Source organism: Micropterus dolomieu, linkage group LG04 (genome assembly GCF_021292245.1).
Source record: "Micropterus dolomieu isolate WLL.071019.BEF.003 ecotype Adirondacks linkage group LG04, ASM2129224v1, whole genome shotgun sequence".
In the NCBI taxonomy this organism is placed as follows: domain Eukaryota; kingdom Metazoa; phylum Chordata; class Actinopteri; order Centrarchiformes; family Centrarchidae; genus Micropterus; species Micropterus dolomieu.
In genome coordinates, this window is record NC_060153.1 from 23,676,039 (window position 1) to 23,692,367 (window position 16,329).

The following is a 16,329-nucleotide window of genomic DNA, read 5'->3' on the forward strand; positions in this document are numbered from 1 at the left end:
AGAGAGAAGAGGGTCGACCAGGCCAGTGTTAAAAACATCAGCATCACATCACAACTGGATTGTTTGGGGTTTTGTTAGAGTAGATCTGAGTGTCCCAGCACTTTCAGACACGGCTTCCCGTCACAGGAAGGAGGGGGGAAAGGTGAGGCAAGCTGATTGAGAGTCAACCTTTGGAGTTGTTGATTTGCTGCTGAAAGACAAATGGACAGCAGAGTTTCAGTCCTGAGAGAGGACAAACAGGGGCCGTGTGGCTGTTCATATGTAATGTCACTCCCAAACAAAGGGCTCCTTGTCACTGAAACTACAGTATATTTCTGTGGATAATGCCACAGCATTGCGCACGTGTGAAAACACGTTCACACGCGCAGGCTCGCTCAGCCTCCGGCAGGCAGAAGCTATAAATCAAACAAATAGCATCACAGCCTGGCGAAGGAAGCATTCCAACAGATAAAATGCTCTCCCACACAACAAAGCCACACTCACTGCGTAATTAATTGCAACAAATTACCTCTTCCTCTCCCTGTCGGCCCCCACCTTGCCTCTTTTACGGCACTGACAAGCGCTCTACACGCTTCTGCGCGCGCGCGTTCGCGGATGTGTATGCGCACGCAGCGCACACGCCAGCGCGCATCGTGGCACCGGTGCGTACACACAGATACACACACACGTACTCGGCCTGCACCCTTCATAAGTGCTTTAATGTGGCTTATTGCAGTGTGCGGTCCCCTTAGCCGTGGAAATATTCGCTTGACGGATGTGCTTTGTCGCCGGCGCTCCCCGGCGGAGGGCGGCTGTCAGGGAGGAGATGATAACATTAACAGGGAGGCAAGGCGATGACAAATGCCTGTTATCAGCGAACGAGGCCGGTGACAAATCGAACGGCAGAGCCCAGGCAGCCCCGGCGCGGCGTAATAAAAAAGAAGATGGATGGCACACCCAGGCAGGGCCCGCGTTAATGCGATTTCCACTGCTCTCCCTGACTCCCAATTAAGGCTGGAGGAGGGGGGAGGGAGGGAGGGGTGGCGGGGGAGGATGAGGGAGGGAGATGTGGAGCGCAGGAGAGGGGAGAGTAGATAGAGATAGTGTAGATGAGAGTGTGGTGTGTGGGGGGGGATGTGAGGTAGATGAAGTAGCACACCAAGAGGAAAGATGTCACTGAAGATGAGGCGAGTGACAGGAACAAAGTGGAGGAACCACAACAGAACACGCGGCTTTAATTGTCTGCAGAGCCCATCTGCTCTCTCCCCTCTTTTACTCACATCTCAATCAGGGCCCTGTCTCAGAGGTATAGGTTGTTACGTGTCTCTGAGGCCAGGTGGAACGCCATTAGAGCCTTTCAGACAGCCAGTAATGAAAAAAAGCTCTCTCCTTAACTTTACATTAAAATGTCTGAGCAAATTCTGCTTTGCGACAAGTTGAAGCTCCTTGATTAGCAGATTCAGGTGTGTCAGCACTGGATCAAAATTTAAAAAACAAACAGAGGCCCTGCATACTCCTGTGGTTCTGTATTGGCTCAGGATTCAAGGGCTGCTCCCTAAATCAGCTCCTATAAAAACAGAGCTGACAGACAGCCTATGGCCTATAGGCAGACAGAGCTATAGAGATGAGCTACGACTCCGTCCAGGATGACTGTTCCTGTCCAAGGACCCAGATGTTATCTCTTTGCTAAAAGGATCAGCGCAGGATATTGAGAAATTACCTCGGGATGAGGGGGCATCTGTGCCCGAATACCCAAGGGCTGCTGTTTTGTCACTCTGACAGTGTTTTATAAAAGGCTGAGGAAACTCAGAAGGCTGCAGAAGCCGGGGCCATATATCTCCTGCTATTACATCCAGGCTAGGAAGAGAGGATTGAAATGACAATGAAATATAGCCTCAGCTCAGAGGGAGAAAAAGAACAGGGTCTAAAGAGGGACGGCTGAGTCTCCTCGGGAGCCTGCAGGGGCTGTGCTCCAAATCGGAGACAGATGCACAGCAGCCCCGGACACTAACCCTGCGTTATACTGCAAGCACACAGAGGTGAAGAGGAGAAGATATGTGGTTCAGAGAGGGAAGTCCTTAGAGAGAACGGCCTCTCCGTGCCTTTGCTGATATTAGTCTGAAAGAACAAGGCGAAATTAGAGCCCCGGGGGGGGGGGGGGGGGGGGGGGGGGGGTAAAAGTCCAAACTCGGCAAGGACCCCTGCATCATTAAGTTGTCAAGTGGACGGGAGGCCCCGAAATATGACTTGGAGTTATTGCCTGGGCCGGGGCTGATGATATAAGAATTACAGTACATGGATCATGGCCGGATCGATAGGTAGACAAAGTCATTATGGAGGGGCTAGAGTTCAATGCCTCCCTGGGGCTGCGAGCTGGGACAGAGGGCTTTTATTTATCACCCTGGCAATGTGTAACACACACAACACACAGGTGGGTAGCTGTAGTTATATTTTGCTTGTTGCTCTTATTTCCAAAGCTATCTGTTCCAGCCTGTATTGATTGTTTAAGTCATGTGCGGGTGCAGAAATGGATCACGTGTGTCTTGACGTGGCATTTATTTGTCGACAGGTTTGTGCTCTCATGAAGTACACGTGTGTCTACAGGTAAACTAAATGTCCTGGTGCATGCACATCACTCAGTGGCGAACATTTGTCCTTCTATGCTCTCTGTCTTTGCGGCAGAGGGATGGGGAGCATGAGCGGGGCAGAATCGATCCTCTCTGTGCCGAGAGAAATTAGGCATGAAATTAAAGCTCCCATCAAAGGCCAGGGCCGGCGCTGTCACCTGATCCAGCACTATTTATACTCCCAGGAGATGATGATTCTGTCTCCATCACACTGATGATAACAGGACAGAGGGAAGTGAGAGAGACGGAGTTGTAGAAAGAGACTCTCTCTCCTCCATGCACGGTGCCACTGACCTGCCATCATTTATACTGCCAGGGCCCAAGTGCAAGGTTAGCGGCAGCCTGAGCCCTCATAAATCACTGCTCTGCTGGACGGAGAGAGGCCGGGGTCGACGCCTCTCGCAGCCAAGCTCTGCTGATGAGAGAGTATTTATAGATCAGGAAGGAGAGAGGGAGGGAGGAAGGAAGAGGCAGGACATGTGTCTAAGTGACTTATGAAGGTGTGTGCATTCCTACAAATACAGGAATGACGGATAATATTTATCTAAATTCAATCAGATCCACATTTGCTTTAATGTTGATCGCAAGTTACGCTTTAGCACCTTATTATGTGAGATGTTCTTCTGCATTAATGTACAGTCAGTGAGCGCAGAGACGTCACAGACTTGTGAGGAACTCGGCAGACAGTAGGGGGAGCCCATTACCCACACATCAGACCCCACATATTACGTTAGCTGCTTTCTTCCCGCTGACACACTTTGATTAGATTAAAACAGCACAATTGCTTTTGATCCTCGCTACAACACATTACCAAACAGTGGAAACAAGAGAGCCACTGACACTTGACTAGGATCAGAAGTTCAAAACTTCCAAAATCCACTATTTTGAACGCACATGTTTTCTCCAGTCACATTCTGTTGTATGCAGTGCCTGCCAAGCACAGTGTGTTGACAACAGTACAGCAAGCCCAGCACGGTGCTGTAATGACCAGTGGCCAAAGATTGTCCAGGCTAAACGCTGGTTATGGTTAGCCACAAGATGACTGGCTGTCTCACTTTTGTCTCTTTAGCCTTTGCGTGCTGCTGGTTTGATGCACGGCGTCCACCTCTCCAGCAAAAATAAACTGTGGCCCCATGCCAGATTTTGAAGAAAGAATTACTTAAAAAGACGGATCTCAGGTTCACTGCTGCTCCTGTCGCTGCTCATTTGTGGTGTGATGTAGATTTGAATGTTGACTAGAAGAGTTTTGTAAATTGGTAAATCAGTCTGAAAATCTGCAATGATGATACTAATTGTGAGCTCCAAGTGCAGTGCGTGTGTGTGTGTGTGTGTGTGTGTGTGTGTGTGAGAGAGAGAGAGAGAGAGAGAGAAAGAGAGAGAGAACAGGGGCAGCAGCAAACTGGAGGTCAGAAAAGCAGGCTTGTGACTGGTTCAAATCCAAACTAGCGGAGGTAGAGAGTCACGAAGTACATTTAGTGAGATACTGTACACTTTAATAATATTTAACTGTTATTTACTAGTAAGTATTTCACTTACTTCATTATATTCTGAGATACTTTATTTAATAGGCCAACTAGATTTCAGAGGAAGATATTGTATTTTTGACTCCTCTACATTTATGAACCACGCAGAGTAAAAATGAACATTAGCTCATATATGATGCATTGCTGGAGTTTAAACTAGCCAGTGTGACAAATAGGAATGTGTTGGCTGCAAGTTTGTTCTTAAAAATCAGTGGTCGATTTGTAGGGATGAGTGCTGAAACAATTATTTGATTAATGAATTAGTCAACTGACAGAAAATTAATTGACAGTTATTTTCGTAATCAGTTTGAATCAGGTATTTAACTTCGGGGCTATCCCCAATATTTGCTGGTTTTAGTTTCTCAAATGTGAGGAAGATTTGTTGTTCTTCTATTATATCATTATAAATTAAAAACCGTTGGTCAGATACAACAAGTCATTTGAAGTTGTCAGCTTGTGCACTGGGAAACTGTAATGGGATATTTTTTGGTTTAAAAAAACAAGACTAATTGATAATGAAAATAATCATTAGTTGCACTAGTAGGCATAGTTTTTATTACAAATTTGTTCAGTGATGAATTGGGTTTCCAAAACACATGTAAAGCTGAAACTTTAGTACTGCAAATTCTTTACTTGAATTCAGAGCTTTTTACTTTGAATGAAGTATTACTACATTGTGATATATTTCAAGTAAAAGCCTGCAGTAGATCATCATCCAACTTACCTTGAAAAAATAGAAGTAACAAATAACTCAGAACCAGTATTAGTTTCAGTCAACGTTGGACAATATAATGATTTTGATGACGGAGAAGTCTTTGAGTGGCGAGAAGCAGACTCACTCACATAAATACTGATGAGCACTTTCTCTGCACCTAAACTCTGATATTGTAATGAATTTATTTTCACAATCACATGAAAACCTCACCCCCGCAACCCTCTCTCACTACCTCCACCCGACTCCTGTCTCCCATTACAGTCTTCCCACCCAAACCGCCCTCCTCAGGACATGAAGGTCAGCGTGGCAGATAGGACGGGTGTTTGATCGATAAGCACCACCCTCCCCTCGGCTCACTGACAGCTCCTGTCAAGTATCCAGCAGGGCTCGTATCAAATGGATCAACCCTTTACCCCACCACCACCACCGCCCGGCCCCTACTTTAAAGGAGAACTGTCACTAACTGCCACTGTCACATACCAGTCAGGTGCTTTCAACGCACTGATAATGTACCAAGGAATTTCACCAGGACTGTTATCCCAACTGTAAGCGGGAAAGTGTGTGTGTTAGGAGGAGAGCTGTTGAAAGTTGGCCTGTCTTATGTGTTTGTGTGTGTATGTGTGTGTCTATGTGACCTTTCTGACACAATTTTCTGCTTATCATTTAAGATCAAGCTACAAAAATATAGGAATGCATGTTTTGATTGATTTTGCAGTATTTCGTATGATTTCTGTACACAAAAGTGTCCAGAAACTTTAGGAGCCTTCACCCAAAACCTGCAAGAAATCATCATATGTGGAAAAAAAAACAGGTTGAGATGAGTTATGAGGTTGGAAACCTATACTTAAAATTTTTTTTTCAGGGACTCCTTGTTAAAAGAGACCTGCTACTCTCCGCGTTTCACCAGGGGAGAGGTGCTCCTCAGTGACCCATATCACAGATGTTGAAGGTGGAAGAGTCCTGGCTTTGTGTGAAGTCTGAGAAAACTGTGTTTGTGTGTCCTACACCGACTATAAGGCCCGCATTCTTAGGTGCTTAACACATCGACGACTGTGTCCTTAAACTGAGACGCGGCAAAGCGGGCTGCATACTCACAGAGTTGGTGTATGTGTGTTTGTATGTTTGTGTGTCTTGGGGGGGGGGGGGTTTAAAAGGGCAACAAGGAGATAGTGTCGCTGATTGACACGTGAAGAGCGACTAAAAAATGCTCCCCTTTGGAATGCGACAATCTCCCAGCGTCCCATGTGCTCTACGTCCGACAGTGAATTGTTAAAAGCATTCCTGGCAGTTGGGGTGAGGGTGAAAAGAGGGTGAAAGGAGATGGTCTGGTGCTAAAAGAGGAGTGTGTTTACCCCTAAAGAGGATGAACCGTATCCTAACAGGCCTGCCACATAACACACCAAAAATAAAGATGGAGGACAAGGAAGGGATGAGTTTTAGGAGAATATTTCAGCCTATTTCACAGCACTTCATTGAAAAAAATCTTAGCTTAAATTGGCTCTCATTCTTTCTCTTTTAAATCAAGTCAACCCCACATACAGGATTTTACTGATGTTCCAAAGAGGCTTGGTGGTCCCTGAGTTCCTGCGATCACATACTCCCCCAACCCACCGTTTCAAACCCACCCACTGAGGCAGGCAAGGTGGTGGTGGTCGGGTGACAGAGGGGGGGAGACAGAGATAGAAAAGAAGATCAGATACATGAGAAAGACAGAAACAAGACAAGGCAAGAAGGGGTAGGGAGGGATGAGGAAGAAGGGAAAGATGGAGAGGTGAAACAGGAAGACAGGGAGAGCAGCAGAGCGGAGGGTTCCTGTTTCCATGATGCAACTGTTGGGATTTACAGTGACTTTTACTGCAGTGTTGAGGTTTCATCAGAGAGAACTGGATTAGGATGGCAGCTTTTAATCACGTGACATATTATTTTTAGATAGATAGACTGACAGATAGACAGACAGACAGACAGACTAGATAGATAGATAGATAGATAGATAGATAGATAGATAGATAAAGGGATTTCTTTGTTTGTTAATTATTTTCATACACTATTCCCAATTTGTGTATTTGTATTCTCCGTCACATGTGACGCTCCTTATGCTCCCAGTCCAGCAGAGACTTGTATGTTGTCTAGTTACAATAGGTGAAGTGCTGAGGCTTTTTGTGATGCATGTCAATCCCAAAAGGGGAAATTGTTTTTTTAACTTGCTCCACTCCACAGGGAGGTCAGAGAGCCGGGGGTCCGAATCAGAGCTGGCTGCCCCTCAGCAGGGCAACTACTTGCTGTCATTCATGAAGGCTTGAACATGGGCCTTTGAATTGAAGGTAATACTATCTGAAAATCTATTTTACTTAAATGGACATATTTTATACAATTCAACACCTGAGGGGTTTTGTTTGCTCAGAGAGACGTTTTGATATATAATGTCAACATATGGCAGAAAATGGATATTATGACTTCAAGAACACACAGTAAAATGATCAGTTTGGCATGTAGATTTTATTCCTAATCCAAAGCAATCCATTTTATAATTTGGCTTTGATCTCTAAGGAGATACAAAGCTTTCAGAACAAACTTGTTCATTATATAGATTTGTTACGTATATATTAGATATTATTAGATACGTATATATTAACTGTTAATTTTCCATCTATGTGACAATGAACAAGTCAATTCAATGGCCAGAAAACCGCAGCACAAAGCCTAAAAGCTGTTATTGAGAAGTAAAATCTGGAACTGTTCAGCAGATGAAGGAGTGACTTTGTGAGTCCTCAGAGTATTTATTTCTTTTTATACCCCAACAAGCTTTAGTCTGTATTATTGGTAGTTATGGAGCAGAAAATGGTATTCCCAGAAAAATCACCCTGGGTGCTGTCACAACGCAGGAAATCTTATAAGTCATTTAATTTAGTTAAGGCTCTTAAAATATTATTTTTCTTAAAAAGCTTGAAAGAAATCTTCCAGTAGGGAGAAGTAATTTAGCATACTTCTATTGCTATATGCTTCTATTGATAGAAAATACGTGAAATTTCTTGAGTTTTCTTAAATGAATGGCCTTTACAATCTGCCTTGTTTTACAGTATATAATTTCTTATTTCAGCTAGATATTTGAGACATTTGATACTAAACTGGAAATAAGTGGAATTACCTGATTTTATATTTCACATGTTTTAAGAAGAGTATGAAGTCCTTGCTATGATACACTTTTTTTTACTGCAGACACCTTCACCCTCTTGCATAGTTAATTTATTTTATGGAGCAGGTCCAATTTTACATCTCCATGACATCTGTCCTAGACTGTCTAGACCATAGTAATAACACATATAAATTCCTAAAGTGAGTGGCATTCCCATTTGATGTAAAGTGATCTGCTGTGTGCTTGCCAGGACTGAGTGAACAAGATCACTGACACTATTCCTGTTATACAATTTATTTGAAGGAGTCACAAAGTTTCAGTGTTCAAAATCATTGTGCGTTCGTACATGATACTGCAGCTGTAGAAATGGAGCGAAAAGTACTTATGTCATTTAAACATAAAATCATCTACAAAGGTCCTCATTCCCAGCTTTTATCTAGTAAAACATCCCATCACCAGACAACCAATATAAACCTCTTTTTGTCATTTTGTCAGCCAAGTTACAGTACAGCTGCAGTCAAGTAAAGTTGTGAATAAACTATTATGGTCCAGATGTATTGAAAAGTATGTATTACAGATGTTAAATGGTGTATTCACAGGCTAGATGTGTTATGAATGTGTCGGATATCCACTAAATGTAAGCCTTTGCCACATCTTTTAAATTAAAAATAACTTGAAATAATGTAAAATCTGGTTTCTCAACTATGCGATAGGACTTTAAACGGGTTATTGGTCTCTATCCCGACACATTTATAGAGCCCAAACCCATCCAGCCATTCAACAAAGTAATGAGAGCAACACTGCAACTAGGTTGGCTAGCAAGACAGTTGGCTAACCACTGTGATTGTTAACCTTTAACAGAAACAAAGTCTAGCAACCACAGTATAAAATATCCATAACAAAGCCGGCCTGTCTGTTTGAACTCAATAAAACCTTCTACTGCATTATGTTGCTTGGTCATTAAAAGAAATTGCTGAAAGCTAGATGAGAAGATTGATACCACTGTCATTTCTGTACAGAAAATATGAAGCTACAGCCAGCAGCCGGTTAGCTTAGCTGACCGCGTGTGTGAGTGACAGAATTACTGTGCCCGGTGGTTTTCACTTCTGTAAAAACATGTAATTTTTACACTTTTTGTTTTTGTGCTTGCTGTTTCCCCATTTCCTGTCTTTAAACTGAGCTAAGCTAAGCTAAGCAAAGCGGCTGTGGCGCCATACCAGCTTACTATACAAACATGAGAGTGGTAACAATCTTCCCATCTAACTCTCGAAAAGAAAGCAAATTAAACATATTTCCCCAAATGATTATTCCTTTAACGTGTACACTGCTTCTATATGAGTAGTTTACATCTTTACATATGGACACTGTTTCCAGTTCAAATTTGTTGCAGCCACTTGTGAAACGTAAACTATTCTGCAGGCAGCAAGCACCAGCCTAAGAGAGTGATTCATCTTTGTGAAGATGCTTTGCTGGGTTGGACAGGAAATGTGTACAGAGTTATCAGTTGGATCAGTGTGACAGGCTGAGACATTTTATCAATCAAAAGATTGGATTCCAGAAATGAAAAGCATACTAAAAAAACAAAAAGTTATATTTTAAATCTACATTTCAAGATAATCTCTTTTGTTAGCAATAATCACCTGAACTTCTAGAGCCGATATTCTCTTGGACGTGAACGTTTGAAGTGTTTCAAGGGTTAATCCCTCAGTTGGTTGGAGGAGATAGGGGCTGAAAGCAGGCCATGAATCCTGCAGTCTCTGCAGGCACAGCATGGTAAAATAATTAAGCTTGCCTTTGAAGGGGACTAAACAAACACAACAGCACTCAACACCAGCCCCGTCCACTATCCCTTTTTCCTCCCTGCCTTTAAGTGGACTTTCCTTCTCTGCTTTCTCACTCTGTTACCTGCTGTACTTAACACTCCCCCCCCCCCCCCCCCCCCCCCCCCCCTCCCCCCGTTAACTAGGCCCCCCACCCATATTTCTCATCCCTTCATCTTCCTTTTTTGTTTCACATTCTGTGGTCTTGCTTGCTCTCTGTGCAGCTTCTCCTGGGGAGGAAGGGTGGGGAGTAGGAAGGAGAGGGGGAGAGAGAGAGAAGGGCCAGGTGATTCACAGGTCAGTTTTTTACATTTACATTTTCTAAAGTTGGCTTCAAACTGAGGGGGAAACGGAGCTGCTGAAATACTTAACTAGTAATCCATAAGTGTTATGATGCTATTAAAGTCCCCTCTGTTAAATGGCCTTTAAAACACGTGACAATAATGGAATAGAAAACGTGTGATCTGATTCTTCTTGGTATTATAGTTTCAGTTGAACATGAAAGAATGGGAACTTTCCTGTTGGCAGAGAGCGTGTTTTTGTAGTTTTAATATTCTGCATGAATGTCATGAAAAGGCTGAATATTGCTACTGTATATTTGTGCTTTTTTATAAATATGTCATGTTTAGAGGGAGATGATGTATGATAGATAAACATGACGTGTTGTCTGATTCAGGTTACGACGGGCAACACACCTGCTTAACGTCCTACTGGAGTACATAGATATATATATAGTATAGCCTATAGCCTATACTGTGTACTATACATGCAGACTGAAACTAATTGAAAAGGATCCATCCATCCATCCATCCATCCATCCATCCATCCATACAGGGTCGCGGGGGGCTGGAGCCTGTCAATCAGGCTAGAGTGACTCATACCCATGGCACTGTGTAAATTTAACCAGCCACGCTGAAAAAGCGTATTAGGAGTTGGCTGTTCATTTTCTCTGGTGAGTACATTTAGACTGTTATTTGCTAGACAAAATTGTCAGCCTAGTTAAAATGACAGTTAACGTGAATTACTAGCTCTGCACACTGCCGTTCACTCCACCGTCTTTTCCAAATATAATGGTCACTCCGGGCACTTCCTGGTTGCTAAAAATCAACATGGCGGCACCTTATCGGTCAAACCAACGGGTGATGTCACGATGGCTACGTCCACTTCTTATATACAGTCTATGTTCCAGTCTTTATGCTAAGCTAACTATGAGACAATTGAGGCAGCTGAATCCATTTCATACTACTAGTGGCTCTTAACAGCAAAACATATTGTGCATGTAGGGAAAACACACATGGCTCACCCATGATATTAACTGGAATAAATTTCTATCTGTGATGTGACCACAAAAACCACACATGGCACTTGTTAGCTAGGAGGTTCAGCACACCAAGAAAAGTCTATTACAACAAATTGAGCATCTGCGTACTTCACTACTCTTATTCCCACACACATTATTGGCCACACCCTGGCCAATGATGCACAACCTAAAACTTAAGATTGCCATAAGTGCACACTTATGGCAATCTAAAGCAATCATGAAACCAAGTTACTACACTGATATACCCCAGCAAGCAGAACGCTGCCAACACAAAGAAATCAACTAATAGAGACAGTGCACAGTGTGACTGGTATGTACAGAGTGGCAACAATAGGATTAGAAACCCTAAAACTGAGCAGTTATAAAACAGAGAAGCTATTTGAGTAGTACCCATGGGGATGGTATGGATTGTCACCAATTGCTCATTTTTTTTATTGTATCCCAACTCTTGGAGGAGTGTGAGGAATTTTAAAACCAGGACGGTGATCTCACCACAGAGTGGACTGATGGTGATGATGCATGAGGGACATTACGTTCAGCTTCAAAACTCCAGCTCCTCTTTCTTATTTTTCAGAATCTCATGCTGAAATACATTATGCTAGAAATCCATTAGTTCTTGTTTCATGCTGCTGTTAATGTGCACATTAAAGCAAAAAAGCCAGAGTCAATATTGTATCAGAGCGGCTGCACAAATATAATTGTTAATTATTTATACTTAGCTGAAATCTAAAAAGAAAATGTTAAATGGATCCGTTAAGCAATGAAACAATCAATACATTATAGATGCTAATTATTTTAGAACTGTGAATGATTTGTCAATGGTGCAACAGCAGAAAATAAAATTATGAAGCTGTTATTTTATTAACAAGCTCTAAATCTGCATTAAGTGATCATTTTTCACAACAGGGAAATACATTTAGAATGGGGAAGAATAAGTTATAGGGCCAACTTTTTAGGCTCTTTTAGCCCATTGTTTTAGTTTTCTGGCTTTACATTACATTTATTTTGGCAAACTCTTTTTATGACATACACACATTGGGAGCAATTTAAGGTTCAATTATTTGTTTGAGTATTTGAGTACTCTACCGATTCAACATTGCACTCCTCTAACATTGTTGGACAGTTTAAAAAAAATATCAAAATTGTTGCAGCAGAACCAGATATTGTGTTTTTTTAATCCACATGTTCTTCTTCCTTGTCAAAAACCTGCTACCTACATTACCTACAATGCAACATGACAACTGACAGTTCAGTTATTGTGATAGCGGCTAAAGTAGCCTCAAGCTACTAGGCTCAAGCAAAGTTAAGAAGTGGGCTACAGAGGTCTGGCAAGCTCACAGCTTTCCAAATTTTTGTTGTAGTCTTCAACCCCAATGTCACACAATTTATCAGATATTTTGCAGCTCCCTCTGGAGCCACAAAGGGCTTCATATTATTTTTTTCATGCATACATACAGTCGTACTCCGCAAGATCTGTAAACAGACTTTGATGTGTAAAATTGGTAGAGTTTCTCTTGAAGGTAGCTCGACAGCTAAGCGATTGATGGATGGCTTGCTCAATCCTCTGAGCTACAACCACATAAGCTCAAACATAGTCCATTTAGTTGAGTTTCATCACTCTCAGCAAAAAAAGGTAAAACCGTCGACAGCTGTTTTTAGAAAATAAGCTCATATAAAGTCAGCCTGCAGGAAACTAGTGGCTGGTGAAGAAAGTTAATCACTTGCAATTAGCTAGGAAGCTAAAAGGGCAGACAGTTTTACCAGGAGTTGGTGTGTTCAGACAGAATGTGAGGCATATAAAGTCAATAGAAACACCTTAGTGAAAGGTGGAAATTGGGATGCGGTGGCGTGAACTGAGATGAAGAAGTTTCACAAGCAAAACTGTGCGCTTATCCAGAGGTTTTATGAATCTACTTCATAATGAAGGCGAAAATGAGGCGAAAATTTGTTTCGCTTTCTGTCTGAACACACCTTAAAACAGATCTGAAAGGTTCAGTAGGTAACTTTTACAAAACTGTCACTATATCCTGACAGTATTACGAGACAGATAATCTATGAATCTCCTAATGTCATTGGGAAGAATCCACCGCACCCAAGTCAAAGCAACCAATCAGAGCCTGGAGGAGTTTCTAACGCAATGCCAATCACTACTCGTGCACACACTGCACATTCCACAGTGACAAGAGCAGCAGAGAGCACAAAAGATTTTGCAGTGTATGTTCAGTTGTTACCGACTGCTGCTTTGAAGGAGCGTGAATATGCACTTACATTACTAAAATACATTATATTAAACCAAACTATGATATTTTCCTTAACCTAATCAAGTAGGGTTGGTGCCTAAACCTAACTACACTGTGACCATTTAACAACATTGTCCATGATGTAAAAACCAGGACATGAAGTCAATAACCTAGCCAGCACCACAGCTTAAAATAAACGTAACAATTCAAAGAGTTGTATTTCTCTGGGCAGATAGTCACATAGATGTACCCTGTTTACTTGTATTTGTAATTCCGGTGGCCATGCTTGGCTAAAATAAACTGACAATGGTTAATACAAATCCAAAATACAATGTTTTGGCATTATATCTGAAGGGCAAAATGCAGACAACTTGCAAAATTTGTCGTACAGACTCTTGATGTACTGTACATATACTGCACTAATGGTGTATGATGTTGATTAATATCTCTAACATCTATTATTTACTTAATACTTAATCTGTGAAGTATTAACCTTGTAGATGGAAATCTTCCTGAGCCACAGTCGATCCAAACCATTTAGGAAAATAACTAATCATGAAAAATAAAAAATAAAAAACACATTTTTGTCAGGTTATTATGCGACCATAACGATTTAATTTCCTGAATTAAATTTCTCAAAGCTGAGTTTGGCTCTGCTCCTGGCCTTCTTTCAGTCCATCACTGACCTTCACTGACGCCCAAGATTTCTTCCTGCATCTCAGTTTGTTTTCATGCAATTTGATGATTTAGTGGTGAAAGAGAGCATGAATCTAAACCTCTTATGCTTCAGGTTTGAGAGACAAGTTCTAACTTAATGGAGATGAGTAAATAAGAAGACTAGAGGACAGAATGAGAGGTGGAAGGAGTATCAAAATGGTATCACTAAAAACAGAAGACTTAAGCTTAAGATAATAAGCAAGTGAGAGAGAGAGAGAGAGAGAGAGAGAGAGAGAGAGAGGACGATAAAGGCAAAGAGAAAGAGGGAAGGAGAAAAAGAGCAAGAGAGGGATGGGGAGGTATGATTCTCAGAGGACCATTGAATTTCCTTTCTTTCTTCTTTGCGTTTTTCATGGTCCTCTCACTCCCAGGTCTACACAGCTGTTTCAGGGCCGGGGGCTTCTTTCTCCAGAGCCCAGATGAAAGAGCCGCCCTAAGGAGCCCTGCAGGTAGGTCTGCTAAAGCCATTGCTCTGGCTGTCCACTGCCCAACATGTGAAATAAAAAAGGCAGAACGAGAATAAGGAGGGAGTGTAGAAGAGGGTGAGAGGGGAAAAAAAGAGGACAACGAAAACAGGGTTGAAGAGAAACTCAAAGATGACAGATGACAGACAAGGAGAAAAGACGGAGATGATGGAGAGAGAGAGATGGAGGAGCAGGCGGGACACCAGAGAAGGAGAGGAGGATGCCTGCCCTCAGCCACCCCAGACCTTCTCCTCCTCCTCCCCCTCACCACCCCCGATACCAGGAATGATGTCTGGTTTTATTGACTTTGTTAAACCATTTTCAATGCTACTTCCTATGTGTTTACAAGACAGTAAATCACGCTCCTTTCGGGGTGGGGGGTTGTCGGGTGAAATACAGGGGAAACATCTAAGTCTCTGGGAAGGAAGACCACTTGGATGGCGCCAACGACAACTTTGCAGCTTTGTAGCTCGCTGCCAGCACTTCACGCCACACACGCACACCTTTCCTCACTGGTAATTTATGGGGATGCCACTGGGGGCCCCTTTGTCTTGATCGCTTTCATTTTCATCTATTCTGAGAAGAGCAACTGAGTAATTTAAGACTTACTGAACGACAAAGTTGTTGTTGAGATACTTAAAAACAAGCCCACCAGGAGAAACTGCCAAACAGAACCGCTATACTCAACAGTTGTTAAAAGCTTCAACAGTGAGCTTTAGGAACACCACTCAAAGTCATTATGCAAACACATTTGGGTTATGGCAAAATTGGGTCCCCTTAATCACTTCTACACACTGGGGTCATTCCCAGACAGTCGTTTCATCCAGTTAAAAAGTCATTCAAGCTCTCCGCTGCGCTCAAACACGAGTAAGTACTTCAAACGTCATTCAGTGGCGAGAACTTTGACTTGATTTTCCAAATTTTCTCACAGTAACAATTTTCTCAGGCACTGGCATCGTGACAACGCCACACACACTCACTCATACACGCACTCACCAAATCATCACTGTGTGACTGAGCTGCTCCGAGTTCCCCCCACCCCTGTTAGCTCATTTTAATGGCACAGACAATTACTGTCCCTCTCACGCTGTCTTTCCATCAGTCCAAATTCATTTCTAAGATGACAATAAAAAAATAAGACAGACTACAAAAGAAACTCTAGAAGATTTTTTCAGTGCAGGGAAGGGAATTCATCAAGGCACCAACTTAGAAATAGCTTCTTTTCATTGGGTGATAGGCAACATCTTCTTGTCTGCCCTCATTTGAATAAAAACAAAATGTGTAACTGGGCATCCTATAAATATGTCACAGCAGCTCTGCATGCAAGATATGCAAAAATTCAAATTCACTGAGAACATGTTTACATAACTCCAGATTGTACATATTAAGAGAAAATAACTTTATTGGTACCTTTTTCTAATAAGTCATAGTAATAAGGGGTTTCTAAGTTGCACCTAATGTCTTTGTTAATATGAATTAATAATTTATTAATGCTTTATAGATACAGCAACAATACATTGATGACATCCCTTTTTGCGTTTACAGATAAAGTAATGTCATTAATAAAGTTGCTAATAAAGGGTCAAGAGTTTCTCTCTTTCTAATAAGCCATTGTGTATGATGTTATAAATGTCCATTTATCATTAATAAACAGTAAAAATTAATCTGAGTAAGTTATTAATAAATGTTAATAAATGAAAATAAAGTAAAAAATAATAAAATCTGCTGTTAAAAATGTTAATCAGTCAGGCTAGATTACCAACTGGGCAAAGCAGGCAACCTGGAGCCCA